This window comes from Dermacentor variabilis, unplaced genomic scaffold (genome assembly GCF_050947875.1).
Source record: "Dermacentor variabilis isolate Ectoservices unplaced genomic scaffold, ASM5094787v1 scaffold_28, whole genome shotgun sequence".
Taxonomy (NCBI): Eukaryota; Metazoa; Arthropoda; class Arachnida; order Ixodida; family Ixodidae; genus Dermacentor; species Dermacentor variabilis.
The window spans coordinates 769,414-776,774 of record NW_027460456.1 but is presented as its reverse complement, the minus strand read 5'-3'; the positions used below and the strand labels follow the sequence as shown (position 1 = coordinate 776,774).

Genomic DNA, 7,361 nt, shown 5'->3' with positions numbered 1-7,361 from the left:
TAAGTTATGGATATGCTTACGGTTTCACTTATCGATTTACTTTGGTTAGCTTATGGTTATGCTATACGTGTGCCTTGTGTAGTTAATGCAAATTGCTTATCAATGATATATACCACAAGTTATGCAGGATTATTAAACTTCTTTATTCATCATTGTTGGTCACATTGTCTTGCGATTTCTGTACAGCCATACACACAGCTCTCTGTATCGGTAGTATCACTCTCTTCTCCTTCCATGTTGAATGCTCACGCCTGTTCTCTGGCAAGCGGTTATATAGTCGGCCTCCGCGATAAACACGCCCTTGCGGCGAACGTCAAACGATGACGCATAGCGCGCGGCAGTGGCTACCTGCGCCGACTCCGAACACGGAGCCTCACGGAGCGCTTACGCTTACGGAGTGCGCATACGGAACCAATTCCGACATACGCCGGCTCGCGCGAAGCGCGGTGTTGACTAGCGCAGTGAAGCTTTTCGCTTCAAAAACATGTTGGAATAGTTTTACGTTATACGGCCTCTAATGCGGTGACTGGCACAAAACCATGCCTGAATATGCAAGTCTACAACGGCGAAACATTTCTGAGGCAGAACACCGCGTACAGAAAAGGCCGCAGACAGGCTACGCGTTTTGTTTTGATCCACGGTAGCGCGAGCACGCGAGCACGTTCTGGCGTCGGGGCGGCGATGCTGACAAAGCATCCTGGCAATGGCATCGTTTTATAGGCCTCCAAACTGCAAGTCACCAAAGCCGTTCTTTCAAATGAATGACATCTTGCTCTCGTTAAACACGACATATATTATTCTTTGTGGTAACTCTAACTTTTACCACATTAAATGAGAACGCTTTCAACCACCGGAAAATAACTCGTCGTCTCTTATTTCGCACCAATTTGCGGATTGATAAGAAACAATTCTCTGCAGAAGTTGGATGAGTGCCCAACGAGTTTAGAATCAGCTAATCAAAACGTTCTAGATCTGTTTGTCTATAACGATCGCGATATTGTGTTCAGCGTCACCGTAATTACTGGAATAAGGGACCATGAAGTAGTTACGGCAAAATTAACGTGCACTGCTATGCGCCGAAAAAGCGCCCCTCCACGGAAGGTGTTCTTTTATAATAAAGAAGATTACTTGCGCCTACCTTTGGAACTTGACGCCTTTCTACCAGAATTTCGACGACACACCTCAAATATTGACGTAAGTTCCACCTGCTGTTTGTTTAAAGCTGGGCTGTCGGGATTTGTACACATTCACGTCCCATCACGCATCGCACTTGCCCAACGACAAACTGACAAGTAATGGATAAACAGCAATCTTCCACCAGCAATTAATAGAAGGTACCGATTATATCACAAATATTGCGCTTACCCGAATTACGACAGAAATGTCAAGATGAAAGATTTGAAGAGCATAATAAACAAACAACTGAGGAATGGAGAGGCCACATATCTGTGCACACTAGGTGACAAACTAAAATTTAATCCGAAAGATCCCTCGAAATATGTCAAAAGCAAAAGGAACAATAAGGCAGCTGTCCCTGATACCATACGTGGCGTAAATTATGGTGAAGACGTAATTAGCAAAGCTGAGCACTTTAATCACTACTTGCAATTAATATTTTCTAGCCCTGCTGCTATGGCGGAAAGCTTGCCAATTTTTTACCGACATTGACCAAATGCAAAACGTAGAAATAACAGAATATGGGGTTGCTTCACTACTTAAAAATGTTAAAGTTAGATCCGCATCGGGTCCTGACCACATTCCAAACTATATTTTTTAAAAAATGTGCTGCATCCATGGCGCCATTCTTAGTAATTATTTTTGAAACATACACCGAAGAGGGGTCCCTGCCCAAAGATTGCAGAGGTCGTAACATAATCACTGTATTTAAAAGCGGTGACAGGACAAAAAAATTACAAACCTATTTAACTAATTAGCGTGTCATGTAAGCTACTAGAGCATAAAATTTATACTTAGTCACCTACACAATAACGGATTCTTTTGCTCTATGCAACATAGCTTTCATAAGGGTTTCTCGTGTGACGCTCAGCTAACAGAATTCACCCATGATATCGCGCCATCGATATACATCGGACACCAGGTTGACTGCATATTCCTGTATTTTGCTAAAGCTTTTGTTTCTGTTGCCGAAAACCTTCTACTGTTAAAACTGTCCGCCACCAAAATTTAAACATCACTGATGAAATGGATTGAAGCGTCATTTTCTGGTAGAAAGCAGCGAGTTGTTCTGGCTTCAACAGAGGCTTAAGTTTTATCGGGCGTTCTACAGGGGCCGTCTTGGTGCCCCCTATTACTTCTGATATTCATAAATGACATAGGGAAGCATCTTTCTAATAACGTGGGAAATGTTTAAGACTGGAACTTTTCTTTATTATTTACACAGGCAAGACTGGTTTGCGCAGGTACATTTACATGAAGAAGCAAAGTTACTTATCACCCAGGACAGATCAATCGCTAAACGTGCAAGAGTACCAATGCTGTATCAACCAATATAAGCCCTCCTTCTTTACCAAAACATTACACGACTGGAATAAACTGCCAGCCGAAAATGTTACAGCGACGCCATCTCCGTTTCAAAAAAATTGTTGTCGCAACATTTTTATGCTTAGTACAAAAATTAGTAATGCTTTAAGTAGAACATAACATTGGCCTTTTCTCTAGACGGCTTTTAATATAAACCTCAAATGTAATGTTGCCTTAATCACTGCATGTTATATTGATGTGTTTGTTGTATTATGTATTACATTTATTTCTTTTGTATTCAGTAATAACCTTAGGTGCAATCTTGTATTAATTGCTGTATATTTTAAGTATTGTGTTGTATTATTTATTAAATGCATTCTTTTGTACTTTCAACCATATGTATTTGTACATACCCTCCTCGGCTCTCATGCACAACATTGGGCGCTGTAGGCACGCAAACAAATTAATAAATATTTACCTTGGTGCTAATGATTGGAAAACATTAAAAAACATTTTGTGAACCTGTTTTATAATTAAACGCGGGGTTCCCTTACAAAAATTTCTAGTAACTTTCAATAAACTTTCTTTAGACAAATGTTACTAGAACCTACCAACAGTCTATTGAATTTCTTTAGACCGTTCTCAAACTTAAGTACTTCATACCAACATCCTATCGACTATTGGCCACCGATATTCAATTGAAACCCTTTTTACAAACTTTCTTTAGACAATGAATGAACATCCTTTAGACACTAAAAGCAGGATTTACTGACCATTCTCATACTTCTTAGAAACATTTTAGTAACTTTCTGTTGCTTGTTCTAGAAACATCCTAGCAACTTTCTATATAGCTCGACCTATGGAAAGGGCCTAGTTTCATTCTACCAACTTTCTGTTGCTCACCCTAGAAACATTCAAGCAACTATTTTAGTATGCTTTAAATGTGCTGGTGACATTTAAGCAAATTTCTCCAGCATTTTCTTTTATATTCTGGTGCTGTTCCAGTGTAACCTTCAACATGGGTAGCATATATATATATATATATATATATATATATATATATATATATATATGTATATATGTATTTGTCTATGAACAAAACACACCAATCTTTTCGAAAACTAGCATTTATTAAAAAGATTTCAATATCCACGCGCTAGCATGGATGACAACGTGTTTTTTATTTCACCTGTTGTGGCATCAAAATGCCTTGCTGTGTAGCCTAAGGGAAGAGAAAAAGTAAAAAGAGTTAGTTTCCTTATATGTCTCAAGCTGTCAGTGTATATAGGCAGGACAGCACAAAGGAGTCATGCACAAGATTTTAAATTCAAATTACAAAATAAAGCAAACATGCTAGCTGACTGCACAGTCACACATACTCAAGATGGCATTCACACGTCTCAGATCCAAGGCCTCTTTTTGGGCGGCACCCTTGTGGGCATTTGAACGCTGCCCAAAAAGAGACTTGTTCTCCAACTCTTCCGAGCTGAAGAGAACTTTGAGCAGACCCCGGGCAAATCTGGACCCTGAGTTCTTGGCATCTCGCCGCAATCTTGTCAGGGTAGACTCGTCCAGTAAAATGCCTTCCCCGAGGTCCACCTGAAAACGGAAAGCAAACATTAGTTCTGGTTTTTATGCTTTTTAACTAAAGCCATTTGTCTTTCCACTGCTATAATATTCGACAAATGATAATCTTATTTAGATGGTCTATTGTAATTCATGCTATGATACAGTAGCATAGGTCACTTTGCAACAAAAGCTGTGCTTTTTACTTATAGGTCTCTCAAACACTTCCAGTGAGTCAGGATTAAGTAGAAATGTGATGGCTTCATTCAGCATTCCTGTATCTAGCCTTTCCAGTTCACGTAAAACTTGCGACAATTGCTGCCCCATTTTACTCTTCAGAAATGAACAGTGTTTCATGTTTTGACTTTATTTTATGTGACACCTCAGCAGCGAAATCCAGCAATTATGTAAGCTTTGCCACCAACTCTTCTTTCGTACTAATTAGCCGTTTTTCATTTGGGGCACTCCAACTCTTTGAGCCACATGCATTAAAATAAGAACCCTTGCTTATGTCTTTTGTCTCCCAATCATACACTGCTGCAGCAGATCGCGCATTGGTCCTTACAGCATCAACATCAGAGGTAGCTCACCATGCTAGTGGCTTACATGAGTATGGTGTCGGAAGCGTATGCGAGATGGAATGCCAGGCTGAATGTATCTTACAGCCTTTGAAATAATGGTGTTGCACTTGGCTAGGTGCTACCAACTCATCTTTCATTTTAATTAACCAGTTTTTCATTTGGGGCACTTCAACTCTTTCAGCCACACACATTAAAACAAGAACTCCCGCTCCTGGCTTAAGCCTATTTGTTCGTATGTCTTCTGCTCTCCCAATTATGCACTGCTGCAGCAGATTGTGCATTGGTCCTTACAGCATCATCACAGGCAGCTCACCATGCTAGTGGTTTGGATGAGTAAGGTGTCGGAAGGGTGTGCCAGATGGAGCGTCAGGCTGAAATTATCTTACAGCCTTTGAAATAATGGAGTTGAACTTGACTAGGTGATCATCATTCAGGATTATACAAGATTTCTGCAACATATTGCACCGCACCGGTTAGTACCAACAGCGTTTCATTCACATATCAGTGTACTTTTTGCATGTGCAGCATCTACTTACAATCACGTCACAAATGTTCTAGGCTCGTGCAGACTAGCTAGTTCACATGGCACACTCAGGTGGTTGGCAACAGCCTAACTTGCACGTGTGTGTGCAGTACTGCTACGGGCAGATTAGCCTTACAAGTTGGCAATTGGCATGTCATAGAGCACATGCCATTTTCAGACGAGAATGCCTACATACAAAATAGGCCTGTGCGTTGGGTTGTTGAAACCCAATTTGACAAGTGCTTTGAGCACAAGGACTCAGCATATGCCTTGAAATACTAAGGAGAAACACTAAAGTATTACAGAACATCATGTTTGTCTCTCCATATATGAAATAAGCAATTTGTACCATACGATGAAGCTTGTGAAACCAAAGGCAACGTAAAGTATGTGGCGATGCCACGAACTTTGATTGCGGTTAGCCACATACACTGAGCTGTTGATCACTATAGGAGGGTTACATTGTCTTCAAAGAACAGTAGTCTGCCTAGAAAAATCAGGACCCTTCGTTTGGAGAATAAGCAACCAAAACATGCAAAAATGAAGCAGAGCCTGGTATATTACATGCTCTCTTTACCATGGCCATAATGAGGTGTGAAGTTCAGAATAAAGAAGTTTGGATTCATTTTCTTTAACCAAAGTTTTGCTGCCAAATAAATGAAGAAAATATTTTTGGAGGAATAAATTATATGACTAAGGTGTTTTAATTTTTCCATTTAGTGTCCGTGTTGTGAAGGGGGCCAGGAGCTTGTGAAAGTCGTGTCGTTTGGTTCAGAAATGAAGTAGCTCCATTTTTTATAGAAGCAGAATTAAACGCATCTGCAATCAATGCAATGCAAGTGTTGAAGTAGTACTGCTGCACAGAATATGAACTGTTATATGTAGGAATTGTACAGTTGTGAGAAATGACCTAAAAGAAGCAAAGTAGCCATAAATCAGTTGCAGTACGGATATTTCAAGTTTAGGACAACCAGAGCTACACTAACTGCCAATAAATGTGGTGACATCACTTAAGCTTTACACACAACATTAAAGGCAAACTTGAAAGATCCTTCAAATACTATTTTTTGTGAATGATTTCACATTTAACAAAAATTGAAGTGATTCGCACCAGACCTAGCTGCGCGGGCTGCTCGGCTATAGAATATCCATCTTAATAGTGTCTTACAAATAGTCTACTGCACTGTATTTTACAGAAAAATTCTGAACAGGTCCTTAGGACAAATGCTCCATATTGAAGAAAGTCGTGGACAAATTTGTCAAATTCTATATTTTCTGGCTGGTACACTGGAGAGAGAGAAATGAGATGTGAAAGGCAGGGAGATTAACTGGAAGACAGATATTCAGTTTGCTACCCTAGCTACACTGGGGAACGAAAAAAGGCAGAGTGAAATTAAATGCACATGGTGCATTACAAATGAAGACTATGTGTGTATTTTAAAGGAATGTTCCACATCCACACTTGCACTACAATGAAGAGTACAACATGTGAGATTGCAGTAGCTGCTCCATGCAGAAGGCTTTCCTAATAATAAAATGAAAAGCAAGGGTTTGTGCATTTTCTTCTAAGAATAGTTCTGATAAGATAAAATGACAGAAAGACAGCTAATATATGCTGTACTTGACCGTAGAAAACATGAAATTGACCCTTTGAGCTTTTGCTATATCGTAATTTCCACGGGTCAATCACGCACACAACAGTCTGCCCCAAGAAATCGCATCAGCTTCTTACTTTTGGTGCTGACACGACTGTGCCAGGCTCAACACTACCGCCACAAATGGCACCACTGGCACCAATTGTTTGGTCAAGGATGTGCTTCAACCTTCGCACCATCCTTGAGGAATCTGCAAAAAAAGAAAGCAAAACTATGAAAAAGTGATCTGTACCTTGGTTGAAGGTGCGCATGTTGATCTGATTAGGCCGGCCAATTCTTAAAGCGATTCACTTGCTCGTGATGCTGTTCCTAGTGATCACAGCTGCAATGCACCTTTCTACCTCAACAATTTCTGACACTGGTTATTTACGCAGTAGCACAGAATCACATGGACAAAAGAAAGAAACGGGACACAGTGCTAACTATCAACTGAGTGTTTATTGCACGAGAGCAGATATATATGTCACTGCACAAAAAAGGAAGATACAAACAAATAAACCCAGCAATATGAACCCACACAGGCAAGTAATGTGACAAAAACAACATTTCTTTCTC

At 40.1% G+C, this 7,361-nt stretch overlaps 1 long non-coding RNA gene across 1 annotated transcript; it reads right to left on the bottom strand.

Moving 5' to 3' along the window:
- Positions 1–3,958: 3,958 nt before the first annotated feature.
- Positions 3,959–6,952, bottom strand: LOC142568662 (uncharacterized). Its single transcript, XR_012825492.1, has 3 exons — positions 6,884–6,952; positions 4,942–4,999; positions 3,959–4,080 (listed from the first exon to the last, which is right to left on the bottom strand). It is a non-coding gene; the product is annotated as an uncharacterized LOC142568662 (long non-coding RNA).
- Positions 6,953–7,361: the final 409 nt, after the last annotated feature.